Source organism: Nicotiana tabacum, chromosome 20, assembly GCF_000715075.1.
Source record: "Nicotiana tabacum cultivar K326 chromosome 20, ASM71507v2, whole genome shotgun sequence".
NCBI classification, from domain to species: domain Eukaryota; kingdom Viridiplantae; phylum Streptophyta; class Magnoliopsida; order Solanales; family Solanaceae; genus Nicotiana; species Nicotiana tabacum.
In genome coordinates this window covers 101,865,872-101,886,593 of record NC_134099.1, presented here as the reverse complement: position 1 = coordinate 101,886,593, position 20,722 = coordinate 101,865,872, and the positions used below count along the sequence as shown (strand labels likewise).

The 20,722-nt window shown below is 43.2% G+C and overlaps 1 pseudogene; it reads right to left on the bottom strand.

Moving 5' to 3' along the window:
* Window positions 1-12,775: 12,775 nt before the first annotated feature.
* LOC107789476 (uncharacterized) lies at window positions 12,776-13,845 on the bottom strand (annotated as a pseudogene).
* Between the last annotated feature and the right edge of the window lie 6,877 nt (window positions 13,846-20,722).

The window sequence follows — 20,722 nt, the reverse complement described above, 5'->3', positions numbered from 1 at the left end:
AAATAAGATAATTTTATTTGTTTTCATGTTTTTCCTTTTGTTCATAAAAAAAATAAAAGTACTACTATAACAACAAAAGGACAAACGACAAATTGATTATATTAGAAGAAGAATAACTGAAGATTGAAAGTAATAATTTAAAAATAATAATAAATATAGTTATATAGAATCCTATGTCAATTCTTCTATCTTCATCTATCTATATAAATAAGACCAAAACTTAAAATGTGATGAAACCAAGTGACAAACTAATAAAAAAGTCACATGTCAATTTTTGCACAAAACTAATAATTAAGACTTTGAAAAGGAAACATGATTGATGGGAAGTAACTGAATGAAGTTATCTAGAGTATAATTAATAAAAGTAATTGAATGAAGTTATCTAAAGCACTAAATAGTTTAAGTAATCTAAATAACGTATTAAAAATGTAGAGAGATAAGAATATTTATTGAGAATTTTTCGTTTTGAAAGTGTGACGACCCGGCAGGTCGTCTTAAGAATTTACGCCCCGATCCCCTATTAACTACTTTCCCCAAGTTTATTTATGCTATTTTGATTTGTCGGGATGTTCGATTTTGAATTTCGGAGAGTTTTGGGACATTTAGTCCCTAAATGAGAGCTTAAGTGTTGGAAAGTTGACCGTAGTTGGAACAGTGTGAAGACGACATTAGAATGGAAATCCGATGGTTCCGTTAGCTCCGTTGGGTGATTTCGGGCTTAGGGGCGTGTTCAGATTGTGTTTTGGAGGTCCGTAGCTAATTTAGGCTTGAAATGCCGAAAGGTCGAATTTTGAAGTTTCTGGTTCGATAGTGAGATGTTGATTCGAGGGTCGGAATGGAATTTCGGAAGTTGGAGTAGCTCCGTAGTGTTGAATGTGATGTGTGTGCAAAATTCAGGTTATTTGGACGAGGTTTGATAGACCTTTTGATCGAAATCGTATTTTTAAAGATTTTGGGATTCTTAGGCTTGAATCCGATGAAAAATAGATGTTTTGATACTGTTTTGAGCGTTTCGAAGGTTAGAACAAGTTTGAATGAAGTTATGGGATATGTTAGTAGGTTTGGTTGAGGTCCCGGGGGACTCGGGATGATTTCAGATGATTGACGGAGGAATTTTGGAGTTTGGAGTTGCAGCTTCAGTTGGTTTTCTGTCATAACCGCACGTGCGAGTGTGGAACCGCAGGTGCGGCGCCGCAAAAGCGGCTCTGTGGTCTCAGAAGCGAAATTGGAGAGGTCCATAAGAAGCCGCAGGTGCGAGAAGGGACTCGCACCTGCGAGACCGCAGGTGCGGAGGGTCTACCACAGAAGCGGAAACTGGTCTTAAGTGAAAGGTCGCAGGTGCGACCATTGGTCCGCAAAAGCGGGACCGCAGATGCGGTAACGGCTGGGCAGAAATATGAAATTTCGAGGGTTTAGTTTCAAAAGTTGGAATTTCGATTTGGAGCTCGGGAGAGGGCGATTTTGGGAGGAAATTGAAGAAGAGATCAGTGGGTAACAATTCTTTAACCTTTTCTAGTTATATTTCATCAATCTATAGTTAGTTTCATCATTTAATTTCGGATTGGAGATGAAAATTGGGAAAAGTTGGAAGAAAGTTCTTAGACCTAGAATTCGACTTTTGATTGAGAATTTTACCTTAGATTTTGATAATTTTGGTATGCATAAACTCATGAGAGTATGAGAATTCTGAAAATATAAATTTTACCTAATTCCGAGACGTGGGCCCGAGGGGCATTTTGATCATTTTATCTAATTTCGTGTATTAGCTTAGAATTTAATTGTAGAATCAGTTACTTGAAGTATTATTTACATTATGCAATTGAATTGAATAGATTTGGACCATTTGGAGTCGAGTACTCGTGACAAGAACGTGGTCTCGGGTTGATTGTTGAGCCGGTTCGAGGTAAGTGGCTTGTCTAACCTTGTGTGGGGGACCTTCCCCTTAAGATTTGGTATATTTGATGTTTGAAATGCGTTGTACATGAGGTGACGAGTGCGTACTTGAGCTAATTGTTGAAAATCTGGTTTTCTTTAAGTAATTTCAATTGTGTTCCTTTTCCTGTTTCATTTTACTCGCAATTTAAACCTACTGTTAACTTAGAAAAAGCATGCCTAATTGACTTAACTGTTTATTTGCTTAAACTGCCTAATTGAATTATGTGAAGCATGTTAGATTAGAAGTACCTGTTTATTTGATACGAAATTGAGCTTAATTGAGTATTCTTATGTTGCTGCTGTGCGTTTTACTTTGGGACTACGGGACGACATTCCGGGAGATCTCCTGTACGTATTTATGATTTGAAATGAGGTGCGGGATTCCGAGAGATCTCTGGCACGTATATTGAGGATATCCAGAGATCCTCGGGATACCAAGAGATCCCTAACATATATTGAGGATATAGAGAGATCCCTAGCATATATTGAGGATACCGAGAGATCCTCGGGATATCAAGAGATCCCTAGCATATATTGAGGGTACTAAGAGATCATCGGGATACTGAGAGATCCCCGGTTATTTCCTTGTGATTGTTTTTGCCCCTGTTTCAGTTATTGAATTCCTTGTTTTCTTGTATTAAATTCTTAGTGTTAGTTTTCGACTGTACTGCTTATTTTATACTGTCATATCTTATATTTTTTTATTTTATCTCAGTAGGGCCCTGACCTTCCTCATCACTACCCGACCGAGGTTAGGCTTGGCACTTACTGAGTACCGCTGTGGTGTACTCATGCCCTTTCTGCGCATGTTTTTCTTGTGCAGATCCAGGTACCTTGACTCAGACTTACCATCCTTGAGGCGAGGTGACCCTTCGGAGACTTGGAGGTATATCTGCCGCGTTCGCAGACGGAGGAATCTCTCTCTCTATTCTCTCTTATAGTTACAATCCTTCTGTATTACTTGTTTTAGACTATTATGGAGTTATAGCACTATGTAATATCCTTAGCTTGTGATTTATGGATTTCCGGGTTTTGGGAGAGATATATATTGGATTTGAGAGTTATATTTTGTATGCCGAGCGGCCCTTTTAAAACGCTGTTTTATCACATTATTTCTGTTTAAATTGTATTCTTCCACAAATTGGTTTATCTTCCGCGTTTTAGGCTTACCTAGTCATAGAGACTAGGTGCCGTCACGTTGGTTCACGGAGGGTAAACCGGGGTCGTGACATGTTGGTATTAGAGCTCTAGGTTCATAGGAGTCATGAATCACAAGCCGGTTTATTAGAGTCTCTTGGATCAGTACGGAGACGTCTGTACTTATCTATGAAAGGCTATGTAACTGTTAGGAAAATTTCACTTCATTTGATTTCATTGTCGTGCGAGATTTTGATATCACAATTCTAAACTTCTGTCTTCTATTCTCTCACAAATGGTGAGGATACGTGCTACCTGAGATGATCAGGCATCCGCGCCCCCTACTGCAACCATCAGAGGCCAGGGTCGGGGTAGAAGACGAGGACGCGCACGTGGTGCAGCCAGAGCACCTGTGCGAGCTGCCGCCGAGGTACCACCAGCAGTTCCAGCCGGAGTTCAGGCACCTGATACGCCTACTGCTACCACCACTCCAACTCTTCAGGAGACTCTGGGCCAGTTCATGAGCATGTACACCACTTTGGCTCAGGCAGGGTTGCTTCCTCTTGCTGCAGCTACGTCTCAGGCTTGGGGAGGAGCATAGACTCCCGCCGCCGGCACTCCTGAGTAGCGAGTGCATGTTGAGCAAGTCCTTGAGATTATTCCTGTACAACCTGCAGTCTGAGATTAGCCCAAGGATAGGGCAGCGGCTTCTGAGGATGAACAACTGTGGCTTGAGAGGTTCAAGAAGTACAAGCCTCCTGTATTCAGTGGTCTAGCATCGGATGATGCTCTGGGATTTCTAGATGAGTGTTACCGCATTCTCCGTACTATGGGTATATCAGGATCGAGCGTGGTTTCCTTCACTACTTTCCAGCTTCGAGGGGCCGCCTATGAGTGGTGGCGCACCTATGAGTTAGACAGTCTGGATGAGGCTGCTTCACTAACTTGGACTCAGTTTTCAGATCTGTTCCTGAGAGAGTATGTTCCTCAGAGCCTCAGGGATGCATGGCGCGTAGAGATTGAGCATTTGCGCCAGGGTGCTATGACTGTCTTAGAGTATGCTATCCGTTACACTACTTTGGCTAGACATGCCCCAGCCTTGGTTTCTACTGTTCGCGAGAGGGTTTGCCAGTTTATTGAGGGCCTTATTCCCAACATCATGTCTAGCATGGCTCGTGAGTTGGAGATTAATATTTCTTATCAGCAGGTGGTGAGCATTGCTAGGAGGATTGAGGGTATGCATGCTAGGGAGAGAGAAGAGAGGAGGCCAAAAGGTCTTGAGAGTCGGGCCATTTCTCTGGTGCCCGTGCCCCAACAGCAGGTCATCATGGTCAGGGTTATATGAGTCACCCTATCCATTTAGCTCTTCTAGTAGCCAGCGGTATTCCAGCTCCTCCTAGACCTCAGGAGCCTTATTATGCACCTCCGGTATCTAGCGTGCCTCCTGCGCGGGGTGCTTTCAGAGGTCAGTCCAGCAGACCTGGCCCGAGCCAGTCATAGACACCACGTCCTCCCAGAGCTTGCTTTGAGTGTGGTGACACACGCCATGTGGTGAGGGATTTTACTAGACTTGGGAAGACTGTGCCTCCACAGACTTCTCAGCCACAACGCACCCCGCAGAGTTCTCAGTCTATGGTTACAGCTCCAGTTGCTACCCCACCTACTCAGCCAGCCAGAGGTGGAGGTCGGGGAGGTAGAGGTCACCCTAGAGGGGGAGGCCAGGCCAGATACTATGCGCTTCCTGCCCGTACCAAGGCTGTTGCCTCCGATTCTATCATCACAGGTATCATATTGGCCTGTCACAGAGATGCACCAATTCTTTTCAATCCAGGCTCCACTTACTCTTATGTGTCTTTTTATTTTGCTCCCTATTTGGGTATATCTAGGGGTTCTTTGAGTTCCCCTGTTTATGTTTCTACTCTTGTGGGAGATTCTCTTATTGTAGACCGCTTTTATTGGACGTGTTTGGTTGCTATTAGTGGTTTTGAGACCAGAGCCGATTTATTGTTGCTCAGTATTGTAGATTTTGATATTATCTTGGTCTTGGACTGATTGTCACCCTATTATGCTATTCTTGACTGTCACACCAAAATCGTGACGCTGGCTATGCCAGGTGTACTGCGTGTTGAGTGGAGGGGTACTTTAGATCATACTCCCAGTAGAGTTATTTCTTTCCTTAAAGCTCAGCGTATGGTTGAGAAGGGGTGTGACGCATATTTAGCCTATGTGAGAGATGATAGTATTGATACCCCTTCGGTTGATTCAGTACAAGATTTTCCTAATGTGTTTCCAACTGATCTTCCAGGCATGCCGCCTGATAGAGATATTAATTTTGGCATTGATCTGTTGCCGGGCACTCAGCCCATTTCTATTCCTCCGTATCGTATGGCTCCTCCCGAGTTCAAGGAGTTGAAGGATCAGTTACGGGAATTGCTTGATAAGGGCTTTATTCGGCCTAGTGTATCACCTTGGGGTGCTCCTGTCTTGTTTGTGAAGAAAAAAAATGGTTCTATGTGTATGTGTATTGATTATCGCCAGTTGCACAAAGTTACAGTTAAGAGCCGTTATCCTTTGCCTCGTATTAATGATCTATTTGACCAATTTCAGGGCGCACGGGTATTTTCTAAGATTGACTTGCGCTCAGGTTACCATCAGTTGAAGATTCGGGAGCCAGATATCCCGAAGACTGCTTTTAGGACTCGGTATGGTCATTACAAGTTCCTTGTTATTTCATTTGGGCTGACCAATGTCCCAGCAACCTTTATGCATTTGATGCACAGTGTGTTCCGGTCGTATTTTGACTCGTTCATCATTGTCTTTATTGATGATATTTTGGTGTATTCCCGGAGTCGGGAAGATCATGAGCAGAACCTGAGCTTTTGATTTTGAGAAATGGTTTCATTCGCGCTAAAGCAGCAGCATACTTTCAAGACTGTGCTTCAGACTCTGAGAGAGAAGAAGTTATATGCTAAGTTCTCGAAATGTGAGTTTTGGTTGGATTCAGTGGCATTCCTAGGCCACGTGGTGTTAAATGAGGGTATTCAGGTGGATCTGAAGAAAATAGAGGCCGTGCAGAGTTGGCCCAGACCATCCTCATCTATAGAGATCCGCAGTTTCCTTGGCTTGGCAGGTTACTACTGCCGTTTTGTTGAGGGGTTTTCATCGATTGCAGCCCCTATGACCAGATTGACCTAGAAGGGTGCTCCGTCCCAGTGGACGGAGGAGTGTGAGGCGAGCTTTCAGAAGCTCAGACAGCTTTAACTACAGCCCCAATTTTGATACTACCTACACGTTCGGGGTCTTATACGGTCTACTATGATGCCTCGAGGATTGGCCTCGGAGACGGTGTTAATGCAGGACAATAGGGAAATTGCCTACGCATCCAGACAGTTGAGGGTGCATGAAAAGAATTAGCCTGTGCGCGACCTTGAGTTAGCTTCCATTGTTCGAGCCTTGAAGATCTGGCACCATTACTTATACGGGGTTTCTTGTGAGATTTATACTGACCATCGGAGCTTGCAGCACCTGTTCAAGCAAAATGATCTAAATTTGCACCAGTGGAGGTGGTTAGAGTTGCTGAAGGACTATGATATCACTATTTTGTATCACCCATAAAAGGCCAATGTGGTGGCCAATGCTTTGAGTCCCCGGGTAGAGAGTTTGGAGAGTTTGACTTATTTACCAGCATCAGAGAGACCTATGGCGATGGATGTTCAGGCCTTAGCCAGCCAGTTTGTGAGATTGGATCTTTCGAAGCCCAGTCGGGTTCTAGCTTGCGTGGTTTCTCGGTCTTCCTTATTTGATCGTATCAGGGAGCGTCAGTATGATGACCTTCATTTGTTTGTCCTCAAGGACAAGGTTCAGCACGGTGATGCCAGTGATGTGACTATTGGTGATGACAGTGTATTGAGGATGCAGGGTTGGATTTGTGTACCCAATGTTGATGGGCTTCGGGAGTTGATTTTGGAGGAGGCCCATAGCTTGCGGTATTCCATTTATCTGGGTGCCGCAAAGATGTATCAGGATTTGAGGTAGCAATACTGGTGAAGGTGGATGAAGAAGGACATAGTTGGATTTGTAGCCCGGTGCCTCAACTGTCAGCAGGTGAAGTATGAGCACTAGAGAACGGGTGGATTGCTTCAAAAGATAGAGATTCCGGAGTGGAAGTGGGAGTGGATCACCATGGACTTTGTAGTTGGGATCCCACGGACTTTGAGAAAGTTTAGCATTATTTGGGTGATTGTAGATCGGCTGACCAAGTCCACTCACTTTATTCTTGCATGTACTACTTATTCTTCTGAGCGGTTGGCAGAGATTTACATCCGGTAAATTGTACGTCTGCATGGTATTCCAGTGTTCATCATTTCAGATAGGGGTACTTAGTTCACATCACGGTTCTGGAGAGCCGTTCAGCATGAGTTCGGTACTCGGGTAGAGTTGAGTACAACATTTCACCCTCAGAAGGACGGATAGTCCGAGCGCACTATTCAGATTTTTGAGGATATGCTTCGTGCGTGTGTGATCGAGTTTGGAGGGTCTTGGGATCAGTTCTTACCATTGGCGGAGTTTGGTTCAGGATGCTTTGGAGAAGGTCAAGTTGATTCGGTATAGAATCCGTATAGCCCAGTTCAGATAGAAGAGTTACGCGGATCGGAAGGTTCGTGATGTTTCCTATATGGTTGAAGAGCAGGTTCTGCTTCGGGTTTCGCCTATGAAGGGCGTTATGAGATTTGGAAAGAAGGGAAAGTTGAATCTGAGGTTTATTGGGCCTTTTGAGATATTGAGGCGTGTTGGGAGGTACTTATGAGCTTTCCTTACCTCCCAGCTTGGAAGGAGTTTATCCGGTATTTCATATCTCGATGCTCTGGAGGTATCACGGTGATCCGTCACACGTGTTCGATTTTAGTTCGGTCCAGTTGGACAAGTATCTATCTTATGTTGAAGAGCCAATGTCAATATTGGACATGCAGGTTAGAAAGCTGAGGTCTGATAACTAGGGATTTTGATACATTTTATACTCCTTGTTGCTTTAGTTTTGATTAGAAATTTGTACAAAATAGTCCAAAAAGGCTCACAAGTTGTGCTTGATTGCACGTTTGATCAATAAAGTGACAAGATGTCAAAGATCAGCTTAAAAAGGAGTGAAACTTGCACAAGTATCAAGGCAAGACTAAGCTCAGGCAAAACAAGGCTAGTGCGGCCGCACACCATTCTGTGCGGTCCGCACAAGTGAGGTTCAGAGAGTATGCAACTCAGGTAATGCGACCACATGGGATTTAATGCGGTCCGCACTGAAGTTACTATGGCCGCACTCGATTTATTGCGGTCCGTACAACCAAGGTTCAGAGAGTTGCTATTTTTGGAGATTGAAGCCAATGCGGTCCGCGCTCCATTTCATGCGGACCACACTAGAAGCCATCACGGCCGTAGTCCATCCTGGAGGGCTGCATTGCCCCAGTTCAGAGAGTTCGATTTTCAAGTCTAGAGCCTTAGTGCGGCCGCACATGATTTTGTGTGGTCCGCACTAGCCTCGCATGGGTATTTTTTCTAGATTTTTCAGCTTAGTATAAATAGTTTCTTTTCCCATTTTTAGATCATCAGATAGTTTTCTCTTTAGAGCTGCGCTCGTGACTTCATAGTTTTAGCTGTTTTGAGTAATTTTAGCTACATTTCAACATTGAATCTTCTTGTTTCATTTAGTAATTAATTAATATGAGTTTTTCTTCATCTATTTCTTTATTTTCTTCTCTAATTATGAGTAGCTAGACCCACAATCTAGGGTTGTGGCTCAACCCTAGTGTGGGTAATTGATGGGTCTTGTATTTTAGGGCTAGATTGACTATGGGTGTTTGATATTTGAACTAATTTCATGTTTAATTTCTGAATTAGTGATTGCAAACACTAGTTTGTGTTTAGTTGACTTGAGCTCTTCTTGAAAAAGAGAGCCTAAGTCTCTGAAATTGGTCCAACAAGGAATTGGGGCGTACTCAAGAGATTGATAGCCCCAGTTAAAGGGTTAAACCTCGAGAGAGTAATACTCGACTTGAACCTTGATTGCTTGTGCAAATTTGCATACCCAATTGGTCTTGAGAAAGTCAATTCGAGCAAAATCACTTGAACCACCGAGAGGTGTAGAGTGGGTAAAATCATGCAACGGTTATATCATACTCCCCAAATATGTCAATCATGCCTTAGATTCAAGTATCTGTCAATTGACCACCTAGGCGAAAGTCACTACCCTAGTGCCTTTTAAACCATTTGAACAACCCGCAATATTTTACTCTCAGCTTATTCTAGTTTAATTTAGCTTCGTAGTTTGATAAAAGTAGAAGTAAAACAAAAATCCAAAAATGTTTAGAAGTGTAATTTGGAACACATACAAAACCCTAAACTAGATAGATACCCGACTCCAACTTTTAGTTCCATGTGAAAATCGATCCCGACCCTAAATCGGGTAAAAGCTGCTTCGACCCTCTCTCGCTACTCAATAGTAGTGCAGGGTAGGCTTTGATCACCTTTTTGGCACCGTTGCCGGGGAGCTAATAGTTTTGGCTATCTATTTAAATAGTTTTGTGTATTGTTCTTCTTTCCTTCTTTGTTACTAATTTGTTTGTGTCACAACTCAGGTACCAAATGGCAACGAACAACGCCAATGACCCTCTTGGAAATGTGATTGCGGGGGAGGAGGTAGATGATGTCGAAGATGATGAGGTGCCTCTTGTACCTCAAGGACAACGTAGAGGCCGCCAGGCTAATGCTAATGCTAATGACAATATCCCAGATCCTCCTCCGCCACATCCAAGAGTGGCTCCTAGAGTACTTTCGAACCAAGGCTATGCAAGTGCTATTGTCCCACCCCGAATTTGGGCGGGCAATTTTCAAATAACCAATGTGATGTTGACCTTACTAGAGCAACATGGGTATTTCACGGGCGCTACAAATCAAAATGCTTACAAACATCTCAAGGGGTTCGTGGATACATGTTGGGGAAGAAAGCAAACTAATGTGTCCGAGGATGCTCTTAGGTTAAGACTCTTCCCATTCTCAATTAGAGGGAAGGCATTGGATTGGCTCGAGCGACTTCCCAACCATTCCGTCACTACTTGGGATGAGTTGGCGGACAAGTTCATTGCAAATTTTTTTTCACCGGGGCATATGGATGCATTGAGAGATGAGATCTTGGCGTTCAAGTAAGAGCCCACGCAACCTTTGCATGAGATTTGGGAGCGTTATAGAACAATGGTGAAGGAATGCCCCAACAATGATATGACTGACGCGATGATACAACAAGCCTTATACCAGGGCATTAATACAACAAACCAATGCATAGTAAACCAGCTGTCTGGGGGCAACTTCATGAAGCTGTCATATAATGAGGCTTGTTACATTCTTGACGAGATGGCTGACACTTCTTCCGCTTGGCAAAGTAGAGCCAATGTGCCCCAGGGTGACCCCACGGTTATCCATTTGCACAAGGAATTATATGATCATGGGCAGGCTATAGCTGAGTTGACAACTACAATGAACCAACTAGCAAAGGCACAGTTGCAACAAGTTCAAAATCCGCGCCAAGTGAATGCCATGGAGGGTGTTAACATGCTTGTCAACAAAAGAAGACAAAGAGGTCAACAGAACCAAGGGAATTCGGAGCAATTTGATAATGATTGTGGTGGATTTCAAAATGATGGTTATGATGAACAAAGTAAAGAGGTGCAATACGTGAATAATTATCAAGGCCAAAGAGGCAATTCTTCCAACCAACAACAATGGAGATCCCAAGGCAATTGGGGCAATCAACAAGAAGGCAATGGTAATTGGGGGAACAACAACCAAAATAACAACTGGGGCAATCATAACAACAATCAAAACAACCAAGGAAATTGGAATAGTAATAACAACAATTGGGGTAGTAATAACAATCAAGGTGGATGGAACAATGGAAACCAAGAAAATCTGGGGCAAGGCTTTCTAAGGCCCCCAATGTACCAACAACCGAACAATCCACCCCCATTTCCATCTCAAGGTCCTAGTTCTTCTGGCAATGATATGGGTAGAATTGAAATGATGTTTGAACAGATGATGAAGAAGAATGCGGACTCGGATGCTCAGTTGGCTTCCCACAATACCTCTATTAGAAACTTGGAGGTGCAGTTAGCCAAATCTCACAGTCTTTAAATACTTGCCCTAAGGGTGCACTACCAAGTGATACGGTAGTGAACCCAAAGGGTGGGAACAATCATATTATGGCAGTTACAACAAGAAGTGGGAGAGGCGGTGATGTGAATGCCTCCAAACAAAAGCAAGTTATGGATGATGATGTTGAGTTGCAAGATGATGAAGTTCCTTTGGTGATTGAAAATGTTATTGATGAAAATGTGAATGAAGAAGTGAGGATTGATATTCAAGATGTTGAGGTGGAGACTTAAAATGATGTGAACCCATCTAGGGAACACATAATAGACATGCCGGAGCCGGCTGTGCCTAAAGTGAAGGCCCTTTGCCAAGGCTACCTCCGCCTTATCCTCAAAGGCTCGCAAAGAAGAAAAATGCAAATCAATTTAAAAAGTTCATTGACATGATGAAGAGCTTATCCATTAATGGTCCTTTGGTGGAGGCTCTTGAACAAATGCCAGGCTATGCTAAATTCATGAAGGACTTGGTAACAAAGAAGCGGTCTATGGATTGTGAAACTATAAAGATGCCTCACCAAGTTAGTGCAATAGTGCATTCAATGGCCCCGAAGCTTGAAGATCCCGGTGCTTTCACCATTCCTTGCACCATTGGGAGTGCGGATTTTGCTAAAGCTCTATGTGATTTGGGGGCTAGTATCAATTTGATGCCCTATTCCGTTTTCAAGACTTTGGGTATTAGGTAGCCGAGGCCGACTTCCATGAGATTACAAATGGCAGATAGAACGATGAAGAGACCATTGGGTATTATTGATGATGTGCTTATCCGGGTGGACAAATTTATCTTGCCAGCTGACTTTGTGATCTTGGATTGTGAGGTAGATTATAAAGTTCCTATCATTTTTGGGAGACCTTTCCTTTCTACAGGGAAGGCCTTAGTTGATGTGGAAGCAGGGGAACTCACCTTTCGGGTGGGTGATGAGAAAGTGGTCTTTCATGTGTGCAAATCAATGAAGCAGCCCAACATCACCAAGGTGTGCTCTTTTGTGGACCTCGCCACAGTAGTGATAATTGATGACACCAGTGCAATGATCAATGTGGAGGACCCATTGGAGGCCGTATTATTGATCTTGATGTCAATGAGGATGCAAGCCGAGTGGAGTGCATGAATACTTTACATGGAATGGGCTCTTACTCTTATAAGCCTAGGAAATTATCTTTGGACCTCGAGAATAGAAAGACTCCACCAACAAAACCTTCAATTGAGGAGCCTCTGTTGTTGGAGTTGAAACCACTGTCTCCACACCTCAGGTATGAGTTCTTAGGCTCAAATTCTACTTTGCCAGTTATTCTTTACTCTTGTCTTACTAACATGCAGGTTGATGACACATTTTTTTTGGCCACCATAAGTTTTTTCTTTTATTTTTTGAGTGTACACAACATAAAAGTGCCAAATTTAGGCAACGTGAATTAGTAATAACTAGTTTAGAAAGATAAACTACAGAAATAGAGGAAAAATAATCAACACAACTTATAGAAGAAGAAGAAAAAACAGAAGTTATAGAAGAGACTCATCATCTCAATACGATGTGGTAAGAAATGGCCCCAAGAGCCAAGATGTACAGTAGTTGTAGTATTCGTGGAAATGAGGATGCTCTGTAACTCTCAGCAAAGTTTGTATCTTTTCCCCCAGCACAATCTCTGGTAGAATTACTAGTGCTTGAACAAATACATTGTGTCATCTCAGTCTCCACATCAAATCCACAAGTTCCACCAGATTTAGCACAACGATCACATCCTGTATTCGGGACATTAAACGACCACTCCATCCCATAAAGCCAATCCAAAGGTCCAACTCCCTCCAATTTATCCGAATTATACACACTCGTATAATGCGTACAATCCAATATATCCATACTCATATACTTCACCATCTCATAACCCGTAAAATATCAAGCCAATGTACTATTCGACAGCATATGAAACAACTTAAACGAAGTGCACGATCCGTAAAGTTCGTCACAAGAATTACCAGAGAAATTAAAATAGACAGATTTGTAATGGTTAAGTACTGGTGAATCAATAGAACAATTCATGAGGATGAAAATTGTGTCAGGTGAAGGTGGGATTATAGCTGATTGAATTTCTGACATTTTGAAGTCGTGGTGAGGTTGTAAGATTGAACAAGTAGACATTGATGGATCGAAAATGGTCATAGTTTTTTTGTCATAGTCTATGGATTGGACTTTGTAATTTCCTGATGGTGTTAGGAAGAATAAATCAGTGGCTGAACAATTTAGCATGTGGCGATATTGTGGCGCGCCACAATTGATGCCACATTGGTGGTACTTCAAAAGTGAAAACAAGCAATTGGATGGACTTTAGCTGATATTCGGGGGATAAGCCCCGCATTCAGTATGCACAAGATTATTCTGGAAGATGAGGCAAAACCCTCCTTGGAGCATCAAAGGAGGTTGAACGAGGCAATGCAAGAAGTTGTGAAAAAGGAGGTGATCAAGTGGTTGGATGTCGGGGTTGTGTACCCCATCTTTGATAGCTCTTAGACTTCACCGGTGCAATGTGTACCGAAGAAGGGTGGCATGACCATGGTTGCAAATGCACAAAATGAGTTGATTCCTACCATAACCGTCACCAGTTGGAGGGTATTCATGGACTACCACAAGTTGAATAATGTGACCCGCAAGGATCACTTTCCTTTGCCTTTTCTTGATCAGATGTTAGATCGACTTGCTGGGCGTGCCTTCTACTGTTTCTTGGATGGGTATTCTGGGTACAACCAAATCTTGATTGCTCCGGAAGATCAGGAGAAGACCACATTCACTTGTCCATATGGCACCTTTACTTTCTCTAGGATACCTTTTGGATTGTGTAATGCACCGGTTACATTTCAGCAGTGTATGATGGCCATTTTCACCGATATGGTGGAAGATATTTTGGAGGTATTCACGGACAACTTTAGTGTTGTGGGGGATTCATTTGATGAGTGCTTGAAAAATCTTGATAGGGTCTTGGCCCGTTGTGAAGAAACCAATCTTGTTCTCAATTGGGAGAAATGCCACTTTATGGTGGAAGAGGGCATAGTTCTTGGGCATAAAATTTCAAAGCATGGTATTAAGGTAGACAAAGCAAAAATTGATGTGATTTCTAGGCTCCCTCCCCCTTCATTTGTCAAGGGAGTCCGAAGTTTTCTTGGCCATGCGGGGTTCTATCGGAGATTTATCAAAGACTTTTCGAAGGTAGTGAATCCCTTGTGCAAGTTGTTGGAAGAATATGCTAAGTTCGTGTTTGATGAAAAATGTATGCAAGCCTTTGAACTTCTCAAGCATAAGTTAACCGCCACTCCTTTCATTACCGCACCTAATTGGAGCTTGCCCTTTGAGCTCATGTGTGATGCGAGCGATGTTGCGGTTGGGGCGGTTTTGGGTCAAAGAGTGAACAAAATGTTTCATCCGGTGTACTATATGAGCAAGAAAATGAATGATGCTCAAGTGAACTACACGGTGACCGAGAAATAACTTTTGGCTATTGTGTTCACAATGTAAAATTTCGGCCATATCTTATGGGTGCTAAGGTTATTATTCATACCCACTATGTTGCACTCCAGTACTTGATGACGAAGAAGGATTCCAAAGCTAGACTGATGCGATGGGTCTTGTTATTTCAAGAGTTTGATTTGGAGATTGTGGACCGGAAGGGTAGTGAGAACCAAGTGGCGAACCACTTGTCCCACTTGGAGGAGGAGGGGAGGCCTCATGACGACCTAGAGATCAATGATTCATTTCCCGATGAACCACTCCTTTCGGTGTCGATGAATGATATGCCATGGTTTGCCGATGTTGCTAATTTCCTTGTGACTAGTATAATCCCGTGTGAGCTCTCTTTTAACCAAAGGAAGAAGCTCAAGCAGGATAGTTTGAATTTTTATTGGGATGAGCCATACTTTTTCAAGATTTTCACGGATGGTGTGATCCGAAGGTGTGTCCCAGAGGAAGAGCAATTGAGTATCTTGGAGGCTTGTCATTCCTCTCCCTATGGTGGCCATCATGGCGGGGTGAGGACGACTTCTAAAGTTCTTAGTTGTGGGTTCTATTGGCCAACTTTGTTCAAAGATGTGGGTGATCTTGTGAAGAGATGCAATGAATGCCAAAGAGCGGGGGGAATTTCGAAGAAAGATGAGATGCCTCTCAATACCATTCTTGAGGTTGATATTTTTGATGTGTGGGGCATTGATTTTATGGGCCTGTTTGTTAGCTCGTGTGGGAACAAATACATCCTTGTGGTGGTGGACTATGTTTCAAAATGGGTTAAAACCGTGGCTTTACCCAATAATGAGGCCCAGAGTGTTGTTGCATTTCTCAAGAAGAGCATCTTTACAAGGTTTGGTACTCCTCGTGCAATCATAAGTGATGGGGGGGGTCTCATTTTTGCAATAGAGCTTTTGACACTTTGCTCTCAAAGTATGGTATCAATCACAAAGTTTCTACTCCCTATCATCCTCAAGCAAGTGGTCAAGTTGAAGTCTCCAACAGGGAAATCAAAAGCATATTGTCAAAGAAGGTCAATACAAATAGGACTGATTGGTCAAAGAAGTTGGATGGCGCTCTATGGGCTTATAGGACTGCTTACAAGACTCCCATTGGTATGTCTCCGTATCGGTTGGTGTTTGGGAAAGCTTGCCATCTACCGGTCAAGTTAGAGCACAAGGCCATGTGGGCTTTGATGAAGCTAAATCTTGAATGGGATGTTGCAGCCAATCTTAGTGTGGAGCAGCTTAATGAACTTGATGAATTCCGATTCCATGCCTACTCCAGTTCATCCTTGTACAAGGACAAGATGAAGTACCTTCATGATAAATATGCTCATAGAAAGGAGTTCAAAGTTGGTGATTTGGTTCTCTTGTTCAACTCTCGGTTACGTCTGTTTACGGAAAAGCTTAAATCAAAATGAAGTGGACCTTTTGAAGTGGTGTGTGTGACCCCGTTTGGTGCTCTTGATTTAAAGAACAAAAATGGGGAAGTTTTTAGAGTGAATGGGCATAGGGTCAAGCACTACTTGGGAAAAATTGATGACAACCACGTGATGACACTTCTTCATCTCAAATGATTTGATGGTAACCTGCATCGTGCCGCGACGTTAAATCAGGCACTTCTTGGGAGGCAACCCATGTGTTTTTCTTTGATTTTCATGGTAGTATAGGATTTATTTTTGGACTAACTGGTTGTGAGATGCTACAGGATTGTGTTGATACAGTGCAAGACATAGTGGAAAAAAGTGTCAGGTCTTTGAAGTTTTCAATGCGGACGTACTACATTTAGTGCGGACTGTACTGATGTAGGATGAAATGTCTAGCTCTCTGAAGTTTGCCACCACGGCCGCATTACATTTTGTGCGGTCCGCGGTGGACCACTGCGACCCTATGACATTTTGTGCAGGCCGCAGTGAGTTTCCTTCTCAAACTTGAATCATGCTGTGTAGTGCAGACTGCAGTCCATTTTGTAAGGTCCGCACTGGGTTGGTAAGCTGGGCCCCAGGTCCTTTTCTATAAATAGGCCCTGAGGCCCTCCTTTTATACTTTTCGATCTTTGAACTCTCAGAACTCTTAAAACACTATTCGTCACCCCTGTTGCTCGTAATTAATTGCTTGGATCCATTAATCTTCATTTCATCTCATAACTGGTAACTTAACTTCTTTTTAATTGCTTTAATTTTGTTATTCTCCTTTACTTTTTGCTTTTCTTGTCTCTTATTCTAGTATTTCCGTATTTTCTTCAATTGGTTAGGTTAGGGTAATTAATTCATTGATTGAAGTAGAATTAGGTGGTTAAAAACAATGGGCAATCACTTAGGAACCTTATTAAGGTGAAATATTGGACTTAAAAGCAAATGATTTGAACCCTAAGTTAGTGCCGCAACTGGGCACTTAGTGCGGACCACAGTAGTTTTTGTGCGGTGTGCAGTGCCCTTGTGCGGTCTGCAATAACATTTTGTGCGAACCGCATTGCTGAAAGTCCTAAATCCTGATCTTCGAGGACCGCGGCCACATTGCATTTTGTGCTGTCCGCGGTGCCTCAATGCGGACCGCATTGCCATTTTGTGCGGTCCGCAGAGCAATTGTTCACAGAGTGGGTAGTCTGAACCCCACCTCTGTGCGGACTGCATTGACATTATGTGCGGACCGCATTGGCCTCTGTGCGGCTGCACTTCATTTTGTGCGGTCCGCACTGTGTGATTTATGCAACTGTCTGCAACCTTTTATTTTCTGCAACTGTGAACTTAATTGAATCTACTGATACTAACAAAGCATACCTGAACTTGTTTGTAGACAATGGTGAAACAAAGGGGCAAGGGCTCTAAACAACCAAGCAGAGGATAATTCTCCTGGTGAGGGAAATAGAAAATGGTAAGATTGACTGTTCAAGCCCGACAAAACATTAAAAATATAAGGAAGATGATTAAAGATGATGATAGGGCCATTGACATATCTGGGAGTGAGTACGAGCCCACCCGGGAGATATCTTTAGACTCAATCCCAGAGTACATCCCTGACTGGCCGGAAAGAAACAGACTAAAAGACACTCTTCCCACTTCCCACGCTGCCCAAACGTCAGTAAATGTGTCTTCTAGGTCGTTTGAGGGCTCAACTGAAGGCGGTGGGGATGAATACTCCACCTCTCCCACAACTTCATTATTCGGAGAGGGTTCAGTAGGAGAAGAGGTAGTAGGAGAAGGGGGTGAGGCCCAGGTTGGTGGGGTAGAACGAACTATAAACCCGGAGGTGTGTCAAGACTGGTTTGTGAGCGAGGTAGCTTATCATAAATTTAGAGAATGGTGGCCGGTGAGGAAGTTGATCCCGGAGAGGAGCTTTGTTGATAGAGACTTATTACCTCACAATCCCAATGTGAGAAGGCAGTTTAGGGAGAGAGTTGGCTGGGAGTATTTCTTGAACAATTGTGAGGATGCAAATGAGCACCTGGTCAAGGAATTCTATACCAATATTGCCCGCATCAAAAAAGGTACAAAAGTGACCAAGGTGCGAAATCTGAAGGTTCTTTTTGATGGGAAAACAATAAATTATTACCTCAGCTTTGATGAGGAGGATGAGGAACTGTATATGGCAAAGATGGAATTGGGAGAGGAAGTCTGTCCCTGGTTGGCACAGTATCTGGCAATCCTAGGTACCACCCCCGATTGCCTAAATACGGGAGTGAAAATTTTGAGAAGAAGTCTGAATTTCGAAGCCAAGGGGTGGGAAACATTTGTGTGCAGCATATTGGACCCCACTACTCATGACAACTCTCTCCCTCTTCATCGGGCAGTTTTGGTGGCATCAGTCATGGCAGGGTACCCGATTTATGTCGGGAAGGTAATGTCTCGGGTAATTACGCAGGTAGTCAGTGAGGGTGACAAAAGCTACCCTTTCCCCAGCTTCTTGACTATGTACTTCAGAGACCTCAAAGTTGAAAAGAGGCCATTTGATATCAAGGTCAAAGCGAAGGCCCCATTCTCTTGGTACAACACACAGAGGGATGACAACCCAAAGAGCAAGAACATTAAGGGAACCGCTACTGCTCCAACTGGCCAGTCTGAAGAGCCAGTTGTGGTAGTGGCTCCTGCTCATCCTGCCTCCACCTCCACAGACATTCCTCCTGGCCCATCCACTTCAGCTGACCCAGAGATACCCTCTTCCCGAGCTTATCCAGTGACTGCACACCGACTGAGCCAGGCTCGTTTTAGTATCAACAACTAGATGCAGACAGCGTCATCCAAGTTGTCTATCCTCACTACTATAGTAGAGGCTCAGTCGGCTTCTCCGCCTCCACAGGTCCCACATTCCATAGAGGATGCCCTCAAGGAGATTTTGGCCAACCAGGAGAAAATCCTTGACACCCAGAAAGTGCTCACGGATGTTGTTAATTCACACAGCAAGGCTCTCAAGGAGCTTGCTAAGGAGCACAAGAAGTTGAGGAAGACGCAGGCTTCCAAGGAGTCCGTAAAGGCATTGAGGGTTGATGTTGACAGGATGAAGGCAGATCATCTGCCTTTGGACTTATTGCTATAGGATGTAGTACCAACAGCTCATCCCCAGCCTGAGCAGTCCCAAAGGCCTCCCAAGATAAAAAGGATAATTCCCTGAGCAGATGATGTAGTCATCCAGTTGGCAGACCCACCGGAGACCTCCTCCAGTTAGCCACAAGATGCACCTCAGGAGCCTGTCTAGACCTAGGACCCAGCAACAGAGCAGTAGGCCGTAGGGAACCAGTTTGAGGTTCCCGAGCATATTGAGGACCCATGGACCACTCAGGAGCCCATGCAGACAGACGGGCCATAGGGAGTCCCTATATCCTTTTACCCTTTTTCTTTTTGGTACTTATTTAGTTTAGTTGGCATCGGGGATAATGCCAGCTTTCATTTGAGGGGGTAGGCCCTACTTTTATGGATTTGGATTACTGTATATATTTGACAGTTTTTATGTTTTCTTTATTTTTCATCTTTGGATTGTATATAATTTTAACATTTCGTTACATTTATCGTACTTTTATTTTACTTTGGGTCTGTATATAAAGTTATGTTACATTGTACATATTCATCCCATCTATTGTATATTCGACAAATCCCCTCTTGTATATATTCATTTTACTTTCCGCAATTTTTCGTTCTTAGCTTCTTATTTATGTTCGTAGCTTCGTGTTTTGAAAGTATGCAATAAGCCTTTGGTTTTCTTAATGCCACGGTTCTTTCCAAATGTGGAGTTTGTGTGAACCGGGTGGCTCTTCCCAATGATGGATGGCATGACAACTTTCTTAAGGGTTTGAGTCCGTTTTTGTTTTGTTTTTGGTAGTTAGTGATAAGGGTGACTCAAGCAAAGCTTCACTTGGGCCTAACACATTTGCCTTTGATCTTATGGTCAAAAACAAATTGTTGTATTTAGGATGGTGAAAGTCGTGACCTTGAGACTCTTGTGTTGACCGATAATAATCAAGTAGTTTTTCGGGACCATTGTGTGCTCAAATCTTATCTAAGGTCGTTGCGGGCCCCCGACTCTGTGTCTTTAGCGATCCCATAGCTTGTGTGGTGAGTAATTTCATTGCAAGTCCAAGTCCTGAGCCATTAGTCTAGAACTTGCCCTGAATGTTTGTTGAGGCAAAATCCTAAGTGAGTTTTGACTTGAGACATGATTATAGGCTCTTTTTGGTCCAAATGATAGCTTGAACACTTCCACAACCTACCAATGATAAGATCCCTAGTCAACCCTTTTGAGCCTTAGACCTTTTTCCTTCAAGAACCATGTTACAAGCCTTTACCCGTTCTAAAAGATACCCTCTCTTGGCACCTAATCTTTCCTTTAGCGCATGACAAAAGTATAAGTTTGGGGGAGAGACGAGGATGGCAACAAAGTGGTAAAAACACAAAAATAAAGAAAAGGAAAGGCAATGAAAAAGAAAGAAAAGCAAAAAGACAAAAAGAATGTTCAATATGAAAAAGAATAAAAAGGGATTCCA